Source organism: Phaethon aethereus, assembly GCF_964289735.1.
Source record: "Phaethon aethereus genome assembly, chromosome: 1".
Taxonomy (NCBI): Eukaryota; Metazoa; Chordata; class Aves; order Phaethontiformes; family Phaethontidae; genus Phaethon; species Phaethon aethereus.
Window position 1 is genome coordinate 8,329,355 of NC_138575.1, and position 14,890 is coordinate 8,344,244.

Sequence of the window (14,890 nt, forward strand, 5' to 3'; positions counted from 1 at the left end):
TTTCAGTCAACAAAAAGGGCTAAATGCTCCACTGTAACTGTACGAGAAGTGACCGGGACAAAGGTAATTAACCCATGAGTCTTGTCCTGAGTTTAAAGACAACATGAGAAATCTTCACAAGCTGAGAACATCCAAAATGAACTGGTGGTGACATCTAAGAGGTGACAGCCATGAGCCCCAGCAGTCAGACCTGAGCCCAGTCTCCTCATAGGTTGGGGCTATTTGGTTTTGGCTTAACCCCATCACTCTGGCTAATGCTATAGACACAATTCAAGGATTATTTCATTCAAGTAGATCTCCTTGCACCAATCAACCGAGCGTGCTAACCACATTTTTATGTGCGATGAGATAGTACTAGGCCAAGTGACAAGACTCACTTTATTATTCCTGAATTCGCTCGTAAATTAATGATGAGCTGAAATGCACTGCCTTAACGCCTCAGCAGGCTGGACATGTCCAGTAAACGGAGAAGGTACATTTCAGCTGACTCTTGAACCGTCTTCAGTATTATTCCTTCAAGAGGAATTTTTCCTTCACATGGTTGATATTATATTCTCTTCTCAGTAGGAGACATAGGGTCAGATTTAGCTCAGGTGCCCCATGGTTACAGCATGGACTAAGCCTAGCTGGTTATCTTACTTTGCAGGAGTCATTTTTAGAGTATGTCATCCCGCTTTAGTGCTTCTATGTTGTCCCTTCTTTCCTCATCATTGTGCCCCTGCAGTAGCGCTGATGTGAAGAGAGTGCACCTAAACTATGAAATACAGCTAGAAGCAACTTGGCACTACTAAGATGAAGCTTAATAGAGGAGAGTTCAGAGACGAGCAATGCGGATGGCAGAGGGACCAGCTCACAAGGGAAGGTTTAAAGAGCTCAGCTGGACAGGCAACTGGAAACTAGTAAGATAAGCAACAAGATAAGATGCTCTGTGTTTATCTGAGGAGCACAAGGATTGAGGTTAAAAAAGCAGCTGATTATGGCAGTCAAAACACCGCCTAGTAACTTCAGAGTTTCTTTCATCGTCTGTTGTACCTGCTATTAGGCATCACTGAGGGTAGGTGACTGGGTTAGAGTCTCATCCAGTTATGGCAGAGCCTGTGTTTCTAGACAGGAAATATTTAGACTGATTAGCAAAAGAATTTACTGAACAGTAAACCATTTTTTTAAAATGCACAGGAAACTTTTTGAGGTTTTTTTAACTCATTTTCTCAAATTTCTAAATGTTTTGACACTTTTAAGACTTAATCACAATGTCTGATGCTTGAAGAATTCCAGCTAACTCTACATCTTAAGCATTCAACAAAAAATGCCCCTTTTTGTCAAAAGAAACAAAACAAAACAAAACAAACAACATTCCATTGGAAATCTGAATTCTGAGGGTCTTGAGTGGGCCTGTTCAGTGAACTCCAAAATCTTGTTCCAGGGAGGCTGCAAAAGCCTCCTGCCTTGGAACACCTAAAACCCAACAGGACTAAATGATCAGCTGGAGGTAGACACTGAGTATGCCCCTTTCTTGTCTTCCCAGGAGGAGTTATCATTCTGAGGGGCTGTGGAAATGCTTACCCCCTTAAGGGGTTCATGATGGCCACTGAGTAGCTGGGAAAAAACACAGGTAAAAAGTAAACCCAGCTGGTGAGATTACAGAAGGCTGGAAATGAAGGGCTACAGTCCTTTTCAACAAATTGTGCCGTCCTGCTGCAGAACTAAAACCAGGATGATTCCCAAAGTTGGACGGATGCAAGCATGGACTCTTAATGTTAAAGAAAGTCATTGTTCAGGTTTTCTGTTGTTGGCCATGCAAATAATATTTGTACAAAACCAAAGTCCTGGGCCTGGGAGACAGAAGCTTTTGTAAACCAAGTCTTGATTCTGCTGCCAAAATGGGTACAACAGAGATGATGACATTTGCCTAGCTATCTTCCAGCTGGACAGGTTGTTTCCATCAGTGAAAGCTGGGAAAATCTGAAGGCTGCTTAACAACTAGTTCTTTTATAACAAGTGCTACTGCTTTCTGAGGTGGATTTAGAGCCTTGTTCTTATAGCTGACTTATCAGCAATTGAAATAAAACTTCTGCCTAAACACAAGTTGTCCTTGAGATAGGAGTAGAATCTCTTCTGCATGTAGTTTAAAGGATTCCAGACTAAAAACCATACTATTGTTCTGAAATGTCCTTTCATACACTAATGACACCCAAAGCTTCTGAGCCAGAAGAACACTTTAATAATATTGACACTTTGTAACTGATCAGCTTCATTTGCTTTCTGCTTTTTTCTCAATTACACAATCAGCAATTACACAGTCAGAGCAATTTTCCATTTTTTTACTCTCACCCACTGACATTAACATGGCATGACTGCGAACATTATGTAAAACAAAAGAGCAATGACAAAATACTTCTTTAGCTTCAGTGATTGTACTTCACAGAAAGATTTCTTTTGAATTTACAAATAAGCACTCTAGCCTCTGTGCAGCCCTTTCAAAATAACATAGATCTGCTCAATGGCCAATTTTTAGCAATCACCCCAAAAGGCAGGTCACCTTCAAGAAATAAAAGAAAGGGGGTTATCTTGTTTGTAACTTAAAATCATAGAATAGTTTAGGTTGGAAGGGACCTTTAAAGGCCATCTAGTCCAACTCCCCTGCCATGAGCAGGGACATCTGCAACTAGAGCAGGTTGCTCAGAGCCCCGTCCAGCCTGACCTGGGATGTTTCCAGGGATGGGGCATCTACCACCTCTCTGGGCTACCTGGGCCAGGGTTTCACCAGCCTCAATGTCAAAAATTTCTTCCTTCTGTCTAGTTGAAATCTGCCCTCTTTTAGTTTAAAACCATCACCCCTTGTCCTATGGGAACAGGCCCTGCTAAAAAGTCTGTCCCCATCTTTCTCATAAGCCCCTTTCAGCCCTGGCAGCTGCAGTAAGGTCTCCCCGGAGCCTTCTCTGCTCCAGGCTGAACCCCCCCAGCTCTCCCAGCCTGTCCTCCCAGCAGAGCTGTTCCAGCCCTCGGAGCATTGCTGGGGCCTCCTCTGGCCCCGCTCCAGCAGGTCCATGTCTCTCCTGTGCCGAGGGCTCCAGAGCTGGACGCAGCACTGCAGGGGGGTCTCCCCAGAGCAGGGCAGAGGGGCAGAATCCCCTCCCTCGCCCTGCTGGCCACACTTCTTCAGGCTGGAAACATCTCTTTGGTGCAGCAGGCACATCTCTGGACCCTGAAGGCCTGATCCAGTGCCCTGGAGCCATCCGCCGCCCTCCCAGCCAGTTGCTGGGCTGTTCTGGGTGCACAGATCGGCATACGTGTGCGGCAGACTGCCGGACACCCTTTTGGAAACGGATGAGCCGGAGGCCGCTTTCCCAGCGGGGGCTTCCTCAAGTAGCTCTGATTTTTCCAGCTTCTGCATAGCTGGAGTGGGCAAGCGGGGAGGTCCCGGCCTTCCCTTCGCCAGTCTGCAGCTGCCTTACCGCTCCCCGCAGCAGCCTGCAGGCCCCGCGCCGCGGTGAACAGAAATGCCGACCGAGCCCCGACTGGGGACTCGCTCTCTGGCTGCCCCTTCCCTGCTCCCCCGGCTGAGCCAAGCCCCCTCCCAGTTGCACACCACAGATGGCTAATTAGGGTCATGGAGAGCGGAAATCTGCTCTGCAGCCTTCTGTGCTGGGCATGGGCTCTTCGTTATGCAGATGAGATCCATCGCTGCATAATTCTGCCTTTACGGCATGGAGATCCAGGCAAACGGAGGGAGATCCACATTTCTGGGAGCAGGAAAGGTGGGCTTCCAGGTTCTTCTCATTCCCACTGATGTCTTCTTTGAACCTTCCCCATATCTATCTAAAAAATATCGTTAGTGCTGTTTAACTTCAGGACACCGTCATTACCTCTCACCCTTAAAATTGCCTTTTGCCGCCTGACTCTGCCCATTACAGTGTGACTATTACCTCTCTGTGTAAATTCACCCAATTCCTTTGACTCTGTGAGTCCTTAACCGACCACGTCTCTGTGGCTAACAGAAGGACCCGCCGATCTGAGAGCCACGAGGAACCGTGCCAGGTACCCTGTGTCACATACGGGCCACGAAATCTCACTCTGAATTTTCTGATGCAGGGTGAAGTACTTGTACTGCCTTCTTCCCCCACAGAAGTTTGAAAATAAATCATCATATAGGATTTCAGCCATATATTGTTGTTGCTTGCTGAACAAAACCTGGTCTTCATCTCAGCACAGCCGTGATTTGTAAGTAATAAAACCAAAATCAATTTAAAAGGGCAACATAGCAAAATATTTAAAAAATATATAATTGCAAATAAATGGTTTTTATTTCCTTGTAAACCTTTGGGTATTTTGTAGAAATACTTCAAAAATGTTAATATTTCATTTAAATGAAGAAAAACTCCTCTTTTTTCTCTGTCTAAAGAAGTCGTCTTTCTTGCTAAGAACATTTTTATGGAAAAAAAGAACCTATCAAAGCGATTATCATCTCATGAGATTATTACTTTGATAAATTATCTTTCTTTTTTGGTAGCCTATTTTTAAAAACTCTAAATAAAACTTGCACTTGCCATAGCCTTGACCAGAGCTAAGTGATTAATGCAAACAGGGTCCTCAATCATTTTGCTACTTTCAATTTAATTTTGGCTATGTCTGCACACCACTTGGCTTTGTTTAGTTTGCAACATTCTTGCTTGATGCTTGGGAAAATGGATAGTCGTGCCTGTGGCCAAGATCCTGCATTTAACCAAGAAACAAGATCACAGAATCTCAGAAAGGTTGAGGTTGGAAGGGACCTCCAGAGGTCATCTAGTCCAATGCCCTGCCTAAGCAGGGCCACCTAGAGCCAGTTGCCCAGGACTGTGTCCAGACAGCTTTTGAATATCTCCAAGGGTGGAGACTCTACAACCTCCCTGGGCAGCCTGTGCCAGTGCTCGGTCACCCTCACAGATAAAAATTGTTTCCTGAACATCCTGCATTTCAGTTTGTGCCCCATTGCCTCTGGTCTTGTCACTGGGCACCACTCAAAAGAGCCTGGCTCCATCCTCTTTGCATCCTCCCTTTAGGTATTTATAGTCATTGATAAGATTCCCCCTGAGCCTTCTCTTCTCCAGGCTGAACAGTCACAGCTTGTCGTGGTTTAACCCCAGCCGGCAACTAAGCCCCATGCAGCCGCTCGCTCACTCCCCCACGGTGGGACGGGGGAGAGAATCGGAAGAGTAAAAGTGAGAAAACTCGTGGTTTGAGATAAAGACAGTTTAATAAGTAAAGCAAAAGCCACACACGCAAGCAAAGCAACACAAGGAATCCATTCCCCACTCCCCATGGGCAGGCAGGGGTTCAGCCATCTCCAGGGAAGCAGGGCTGCATCACACGTAATGGTTTCTTGGGAAGACAGACGCCATCACTCCAAACGTCCCTCCACCCCTTCCTTCTTCTTCCCCCAGCTTTACATACTGAGCATGACGTCATATGGTATGGAATATCTCTTTGGTCAGCCTGGGTCAGCTGTCCCGGCTGTGTCCCCTCCCAGCTCCCCGTGCACCCCCAGCCTTCTTGCTGGCAGGCCAGCATGAGAAGCTGGACTGTCCTTGACTACTTAGCAACAACTCAGAACATCAGCACAGTATCAACATTTTCTCATCCCAAATCCAAAACACAGCCTCACCCCAGCTTCTGTGAAGAAAACCAGCTCTACCCTGGCTGAAACCAGGACACAACTCGCTCAGTTTTTCCTCATAGGAGAGATGCTCCAGATCCTTAATCATCTTCATGGTCTTTCACTCGACTCTCTCCAGTATGTCCATGTCTCTCTTGTACTGGAGAGCCCTCAACCTGCTGGTAATACCTTGTCTAATGCAGCCCAGGATACCATTTGCCTTCTTTGCTGCAAAGGCACTGTGCTGGCTCATGTTCAACTTGGTGTCCACCAAGGTCCTTTTCTGCCAAGCTGCTTTCCAGCTGGGTGGCTCCCAGCATATACTGGTGCCTGTGGTTGCAGGACTTCGCACTTCTCCTTGCTGAACTTCACAAGGTTCCTGTTGGCCCATTTCTCCAGCCTGTTGAGGTCTGGATGGCAGTATGAACCTTCACTGTATCAGCCACTCCTCCTAGTTTGGTGTCATCCAATTTACGACTGCATAATATCCACCTCAAGTAGAAGTGGGTGACTTAACAAATTTCATTTATTGACTCCAGGAACCACAGCAATCAACTGTCAGATCGACAGGCTCAGGTCTGACAGCAAAAGCTGGGCACCAACTGCCCGACCGGAATGGGGGTCAACAGTGTGGGCGGCTGGTGGAGGGGGCTGCCCTTCGATGTCATGCTGCCTGCCTGCCCGCATATGCAATGCAGGCAGTTCCCGACCGACAGGCTGAGATGTGTGTGTGTATTGGTGCAATGTTTAATGTTCTTGCGGTGCCTGAGCTAAACACAGATGGTAGGGTTTGCTACTGCCTCTGCACCGGGGCTCTGCAGGCGTTTCACTGCCTCAGCTCCTTGCTGAACCCTCACAGCGACGATCCAAAGGCATCTCTGTAATACCCTTAAAGCTAATTATCCAGAACTTCAATCAGTGAGAATGGTAACCCAGCTACAGGAGGTTTAACAGAGGCATGTCAGTTTTACAGACATTCAGAAATTTTCCTGAGCAGAGATGGCTCCTCGCCACGATACGCCGAGTCCTCTCTCCGCTGAGCTTGCAAGATGGCCCATGATGGAGCTGTTGCCGTTTAACCTCCGTATAGCTTTGACACTTCAGGTTTCATTCGTTTGATCGAGTCTTTAAACTTCTTTGTCCTTTTCTTTCCAGTCCCACAACGGGCGCATAGGCAGCTCGCAGGTGCAGCCCTCCACCGCTTGACCTGCTGGGGTCGGTTTTGCCGGCTGCGGCTGGCTGGCTGATTAAACAGGCAGGAATTCCCATCCCAGTGCCCACAATGGATCTAGCAGCTGTCTTGCTCTCGTAGACTGCTCTGATTTCGATGAAAATGGTTTTAAATAGCTGCTACCCCCTGACACCCACCCTTCGACTTCACAGCAATATAATCAGGTCATGATAAACCACAGCACGCATGTGTTTCACTCTACCTTCAAGAACAAATATTTGGCAAGAACAAAAGCCACGGGTGCATTGAAGGTGCCTCAGGCTTGGAAAATCTGGCCATTTAGTTCACATGCCTCATGTGAAATTAATGGCCAAATTTAAGGAGCAGCTTTGAAAACCTTACTGCAGCAAAATGTCTTCTGAAGATGGGAGGCAACGGCAACGTGGGGAGTGATTTAGGTGTGAAAGAGCTGAGTCAAGCAGTTGTAGGGTTGTTTAAGGCTGGATGAAGGAGTCGGTACTGCTGTGGTTAAAACTCCTGGTTCCCAGAGGTTCCCAAATGCCATAATTGCAGGCTCCACTTTAAAAATATGCCTCTCAGCCCTTGGGCTTTTAAAAGAGAGTCTGAAGACTTACCCTGGGAGTAACCAGTAAGGCACTGACAAGTGCCTATGGCCCTGCACAGCTTCTAGCAGGGGAGGGGCAGCGAGTGCTCTTTAGCAGGGGGGGAACAGATCATCACCGCACAGCACCGTGCTATCAGGCCGGTGTCCCACGCTGCACCCCTCTTCTGCTCTGCACCCCCCATAGCAGACGCAGAGGATCACCCCATTGGTGTCCCGACGGATCTAGCCGCATCGAGCATAGGCGACTGCGGGGGAGAGGAGCAACAGGGGCTGCTGGGCTCCGGACGGGACCAATACAACACATGTCCGATGCCCAAAGGCACCTCACCCTGCTGCTCTGGCACACTGGAGCTGATGTTGCACAAAGAGAGAGGGCAAGCACAGGCAAGGACTACTAAGAAGGTAGATTTTAGCAAATAAAAAAGATGCCAAATTTGGCCAGCCTGAAAGCTGCTCAGTGCCACCCTCCTCCTCTTGCCCCCCCTCCTCCAGGATATTATTCAATTTGGGATAGCTACCAATTTCATAGCTGCATTTTGAGACCCATGGCAATTCCCCAAGTGGCAGAAATCCCTCAGCGGGAAGACTGAGGAAAAGTATTGCCCGTGTTTCCGACACGGACCCAGATCTCTGCCCCAGCACTAACGTCACCTTTAACTTCCAAGGAGTTCTTGGCTCAGCTTAGCACACAGTCCACCTCCAGTGCTCCCTACAAGTGACGGCTTCACCTGTACACAGTAGCTGTGAGCATAGAAAGGGAGGTCAGATCGCAGCCTGTGTCCTTTTGGCAGAACCCTGCTTCATGGCTCACTTGCCAGTGACAGTAACTAGTGTTTCATAACTTCCTTCTCAGCCACTAGCTCTATTGTAGGTGGACAAAAGGCTTTCTCTTGGCATGTGATGTTGGGAGACAGAAGGGACCTCTTTTGCCAGAGTCTATGAAATAGTGGTCTCAGCAGTAGGGAAAAAATAGCTTTTCGGGCTGCTGAGCCTGCTGGCATCAGCAAATGACGGCTTACAGAGCGAGACAGCTCCAGAACGCTGCAGGCTGATGGCAGCTATTACTGCATCAGTTAATTGGGTGCAGGAGTCCCACCTGCTTTGGTACACAAAACATTTCCACTCCCATGTTTGTCCAGAATATTTTCATTCCTAATTTTAAAACTGCTACTTAAGCATGTATGTGACTTGAGTTCCTTTTCTAAGCCATTTTGCGTAGGAACCCCCACCAAGCCATGGGACAATGGAAATTGTTTGGGCTCTGCTGAGCTCATCTGACTTATGGCAACTGCAAGTCTATCCTGATGTGCACACTTGCCTCCACAGTCACTCGACAGGCAAATGAATTCACAGCTGAGCAGACAAGAGGTCTTGAACCAAGATCTAAATATTTACCCCGAAATAAATATAATTTCTTGGCCACAAGGAAAACTCTGTTACTTTGCAAACTTTAGGCACACAATTTTATCCATTTATTGAAAGACTTTGGTAATGAAATACAAATGTGTGTATTTTGTACATAGTTTTATACCTCACTACAAAATGGGATCCTCATCTTGGATAGGAAATGCAGAATATCTTATCTAGATGAACCTGGGAGGAAAATGGAGGTAGACAGGAAGGTTTCAAGCAAAGTGTATTTCTAACACGTCCCCAGAGTTAATACACTGCTTTTTATGAAGCATTAGAAAATCTTAAGCTGGAAGGAATGAGGAACATGGATTTAACTTCTGCAACAGAGCACAGCACAACAGAGAAAGACAAGTAACATTAACACTAAAGCCAGGTCCTTGGTTCATTTACTGATGCTGAAGGAGCAATTCTTCTCCCAAGTTATCTTTACCAGCATGAAGACTGAATTACATGGTTTGACTGACAGTTAATTTCTACCTGACGCCCTCCAAAACGTGGTTCCAAAACATATTGTCATGGGGTGGCGCTGACATTTTTATGGAGGAGGTGAGCAGCAGAGCACTCGTAGTAGCTGGCTGAGGACCACCTCAATGCCACCTTTGGCACAACTCCTCCAGGGCTGGCCTGGCCACCAGCATATGGCCTGCTGTGAAAATGAGATCTCAGCTCTGAGATCCAGCCACCTCATCTAAAGGAGGAGGTAGATCTCGTCAGGAAGATGGCTGAATTAATAACTGATAATTAGTGAGTAAAGAGAAGAAACCTGGTGCCTCTTGGTGGTTCTAGCTCTCATTTTGTTTTTCTTAAGATTACCTAGAAGTGAAAGTTTTGTGTTACGTGAAGAAATTGCTTCTATAGTCCCTTTCGCAGAGAGGAGAAAGCTGCATTTTTAAGTTATTTTCAGTTCAGTATGGTTGTGATCTTTTCTAGGTCCAGAATTGAAAAGGCTAGAAGACAGCAGAAGACCCCTAACTGGAAGAACAGTCTTAAGGAGATTCCAGTTGTTGGGCTACAAGTGAATTCAGTGAAACCACCAGACAAATGAGTTGCCGCTGAAGTCAACAGAATTACATCAACAGAGACTATAGTTTCAAGGGTCTGGATTTTCTGATAGCCTCAGATAATGTAACTCCTGATAATGTAAGTCCATGAACTTCCTCTCCCATCTGCAAGACCACTGTGTTGTCCCTTAAGGATGCAACACTTCTCTCCTTCATACAAGAACTGCACCGGTGGGCAGATGGATTTAGCCCTCCAGTTAGCTAAGGATAAGCTAACTGGTTTGTAGTAAAAATATAGTATATTAGTGTAAAATCTATTGAGAGTCTTTACCTGCTCATCAGAGCATTTCAACCACATTTGACAGATTAATTTTCCACTTCCTTTTTTAAAGCAGATGTACCCAAATAGCTTACAAATTATATATATAGTTATCCATCCATCTATCTGTCTACCTGTTTGTGATAGGAAATACTGAAGATTCACTGCAAAACCAGGCAAGACAGGCTCAATTCAGTGACCTCAACACATGTATCTAGAGCCATTTCAAACTCTCTCGGCTGAGACAGCCATGTGGGCAGACATAGCACAGGACCTCCAGGAGATGCACATCCTTCCAGCCCAGCTGGAAGTCACATAGGCATCCTAGGGCATCCCAAATGGCACTAGAGATGTATGCTCAGTCAAGTGATTCAAGTCCAGGTTTTCCAGACAAGACAAGGCTGCCAAGGTTCAGATGTGAACTTTTAGGCATTTATTAATTTGTAACATATGAGAAGTTTGCTTTTTACAATTTTTACCATTGCATTTAACCAACTGCGATTGAGTCCTTTTTCTACTGGCGTTTGATGTGGCACTGGGCTACAGAAATAACTGCATATTTCAAGGGCTTCCAATGCATGAACTAGCTTCTTTCCCAAGCACTGCATCATGTTTTATTTTGCTCCTACAGATAGTAGAAAGTAGGTCTCACATTTTCCAGGATGGGTCAAGTTACCAGAGCAAGGTTCCTTCCTGCTATTAAGCGATCTACTGTGAGGCTTAGGCTGTGGGACCAGCTCAGATGCTGCCTGTCAAGGCCGAAGATGTTCACTCGGGACTCAGTATCTCATAACCTGTCCTGCTGCCACCCACACCTTTCGTGGTGCCAGGGCAGTGCAACCCAGGATGGGAGGTGGCACATTCCTTTCTTGTGGGGCTGGAAGGGATTCTGTTCCCACAGGGAGACAAGGGCTTTTTGAGGTAGAAACACAATGAACAAGCCCTCAGCTTTCCTTTTATGAGTTGTACCATGGCCTTCTGCTGATTTTCCTGTGCCTTTATTTTCTGTACTTAAAATTAAGCTCACAGGCTCTACCTGTATACATGTCAAATAATTCCTTTAAATGAGCAGAATGTCCTTGAGTAGTGGGATTTTCTGGTTGTGTTGCCATTCATTGTATAAATCCCTGATTGCAAGGGATTTGAAGAATGCCAAAACAAGAATAAGAGAGTTGAGAGCTCAAATTCTATTGAAATAATAGAAATAAACTGAAAGCTTCAGTTTAGCGGAGTAAAATGAGGTGGCAAAGCCCTTGGATATCTATAGATCTTGGCAAGGTATAATACACCAAGGTGGGAAAAGATGTTTTTAGAATAGGTCTAAAGAGCTTTAGTTTTTATTTATAACAGCTTCAAGTATACTAGACTGCATATTTGTGTCAAGTTGCTACAAAGACAGCAAGTGAAGGAAAACACAGGCTTGTTCAAGAATTATTCCCAAACACCAAAGATCTATGGATTACAGAATAATCCCCACAAGGGAACATGTACATACATTTATGCCGTACTGACTCTTCCATCCATTATAAGATTACAGGTGCAAGGTAAAACATTTAAATTTTGTCCTTTGTGCCCTACATTCAGATTTTTGAAAAATGTTCTCTCAGACTTTTTTCCAGGATTCTGCCTTATTCAGTAAGGTGTAATGGACAGGGTTATCCGCAGGGACCCTGCCTCATTCTTTCACTGCTTAAGATGAAAGGCAAGAGCCTTCCAGGAAAGCCAAGATGGATTTGTGGCCAAGGAGCTGCCTGTGGAAGTTGCAGCTGGTGCCAAATATCTCTGTACAAGATTATAAAGTGACGTGATTTGTGGTTGCTGCTGATCAGCGTTAGCAGCTAGTGCTTAGACTGCGACTTCTGCTGGTCAGTGCCCTCCTTGCCCTGCCTGGACCAAGATTATGTCACTCCCAAACTGCTGATGGCACTGCAGGCAGAGCCCCTTCCTAACCCTGGTAAGCATAATGACATACTTTAAACAAACTCACCTGAAATCACACCAAAAAAAGGTGAAAAACATTATTTTTGCTAAACTTCAATTTTCTGATAGAACTGCATTGGAAAGCAGTCACACATCGTGTTTTGTCAGGAGACCTCACATAGCAGCAGCCATCAGCAGACTGGGAATGCATCATTAGAAACCCTCCTCCAACTCCCAGCCTAAAACTTAGCAGAGCTCAGATGCAGCTCATGCAGTGTGGCCAGAGAGATTTAAAGCTGCCTCACATCGATATATCTTGTGCATGTAAATTACAAACTCTACTGCTGTCAGGCACACTTAAGATCAATGGAGAACCTAATCTCCGCTCCGGTTGGGTATTGATTTAACTACATTGACTTAAATTCAAATATAGTAAATCAATAGAGCTCCCTTGCATTGACATAAAAATGCAGGTTAAAGGTACTTCTATCAGTGTAGCTTGTCTTAAGAAAAATAATTTTAGCAGGATTCATTTTTTTTGCCCAGGTTTCCCTCTGGATATGGTTGGACAGTCACAAGCAGGCAGGTTAGTTCCTTAAGACATGTAAGAGGCAACAGCATCGCTGAAAGGAAGAAACCTCCAAGGAGAGGCTGGAAAACCAGCAGGCAGTAAGCGCCGCTCTCCTGCAAATCTCAGCTGTCCCTGTTTGCATATGCCCGTGTGCATAAATCGGCATGTGAATTCTGCCAGATTTCTGCCGGACTAAAATAAAATAACTGAAGCCACTTCCACCAGCAGTCTGAGGTTAAATTAAACCACTGTGGGACCTGGAGAGGACTGGATTCTGTGCCAACTTGTAGTGGAAACTTCTTACTGGATCTGAGGCAAAGAATATGCATAAGAAAATCAGAAGAGTGGATGCATACAAATGGTGGCAATGCATAGTAAGAGGCAGATTGTTTCCTAGCAACACAGGCTTTAGGCTGGTTAGTTTTGGTTAGCATTTTCTGACTAATAGCTGCAATTTTTATCTGTATTGCTGCTCACTTACGTACCTGTGCTGAAAGACAGAAAAAGCAATAGAGAACGTAGGATAGGATCCATCTGTGATAGACTACATGTCTGAAAGTGAGATCTCTGTGTGTGAGGGACTTGCCAGTGCCCTGAAAAACGATGGGCTGAAAGTGCCTCTAGGGATGCTCATTTTTGCCATGTGTGAACTAGCTCAGACCTGGACCTTGTGCTTTAGGTAGCTAAGCCAGGGCACACAAGTTTCACCTCCACTGTGTTTTGGCACTTTCCACCATCCGTATCTCCATCCCACAGTACCATGTGCTCCAGGGATACCCCATGGCTAATTCTGCTCTCAGTGTCATCAGCAAGAGACCCTTGACTTCACTGGCAATAGGGCAGAGCCCTTACATTTTATTTATTTATGGATTTCTTCTTTGGCTTTATTTATACTGTCCCCTTTGAGAATAATGTAGGAAACCAGCTTCTGTGTGTGTGTGTGTCCCTGTGTATGTACAGGTCTTGCCATATTGGGGCCTCTGCTCACCTACTGCAAGGCAAATAATTAATGATTATATGTCTGCTAGAATCCTTTTCTGAAGGTGTTTGAAAAATACCTTGCACTGCCAAGGTGTTACAAAAGTAATTCCTAATAAACCCCACAACCATCCCGTTAGACAGTATCTGTGACCAATATAGGCTTAATACTGGTGTCAGCTAAAGGTCTGATCTGGGCTTTCCACACGTAGACTTTGGGACCAGCTCTTTCATCAGGCTGACAAGGTCTGTTTTCTCCATACAGGCCCAGGTCACTTCTGCCCAGCCTGTCAGTACTTCCAGAGCTCAGCCTCTCTCATCCTCCTGGAGAGCTCCACATATTTTAAGTCCAGCTTCCTTTCTGCAAGAGGAAAGAATGTGAGAGATGCTTTAGAGAGCACGTAAGTTTTCACATTGTCCTTAACTCCTCTGTGCTGCCAGAGCACAAAAAATCACCCAGTTCATGCAAATGCTCCAGAGCAATTGCTGTAATGCAGGGGATGGCGGAGTCAGGGAGAGCAGCTGCTGCACCCCAAATGGCATGGGCTTGCAGACCCGTGCCCTCCAGTGATCTGTAGGAGGCTCCAAGTGTTTAAAGCCAAGGACCAGGGCTTTGCCAGTCTGTGACATCTCTAGAGGTGGTGGCACCAGCTCCTCTGTCTCACTTCTTTCCCCATAGTTCAGGACCTCCACAGCCTTCCTCTCCCCAAGAAAAAGGCTGTAGAATAAATCTTACTAGACACTAGAGAAATGGATCACAAGAAGCGCCCAGTCATGACAAAAGCTTATGCCAACCCTTGCACTTTACTAGGACAAAAGCAGCAGATCCACAAGACACAAAGCCACTGGAAACTGAGGCTTCATTCAGTCCATGGGACTGGCTGTTTATGTCCTACATTCAGTTTTTATCTGCCATGAAAAGCTGTCTGGGTAAGAGGAGTCGCAAGCAGGTTTTTGACATACAAAGCAAGCAAGGCCTGATTAACTGAAAAGGGAGAAGAGATTTCATTTCGTTGAGTTATTTAAAACTCTGCAGTCTTTGTTAACAGCTGCTCAATTTGAACAAGCAACCTCTCTCTGAAGGAGTCGGCACTGCTCCTCCTTCACAGCAGAGCTGGGAAAGTGCCCATCCGTATGCGTGAGTCATCCAGACAGGCCTCCAACAAAGACTGCTCTGGCTAGGATGAAAGCATAAAACTCTTTACTTTTCCTGGCCTGAGCTGTAAGTAGATGAGAAGAGGGAGGGAGGGAGTACAG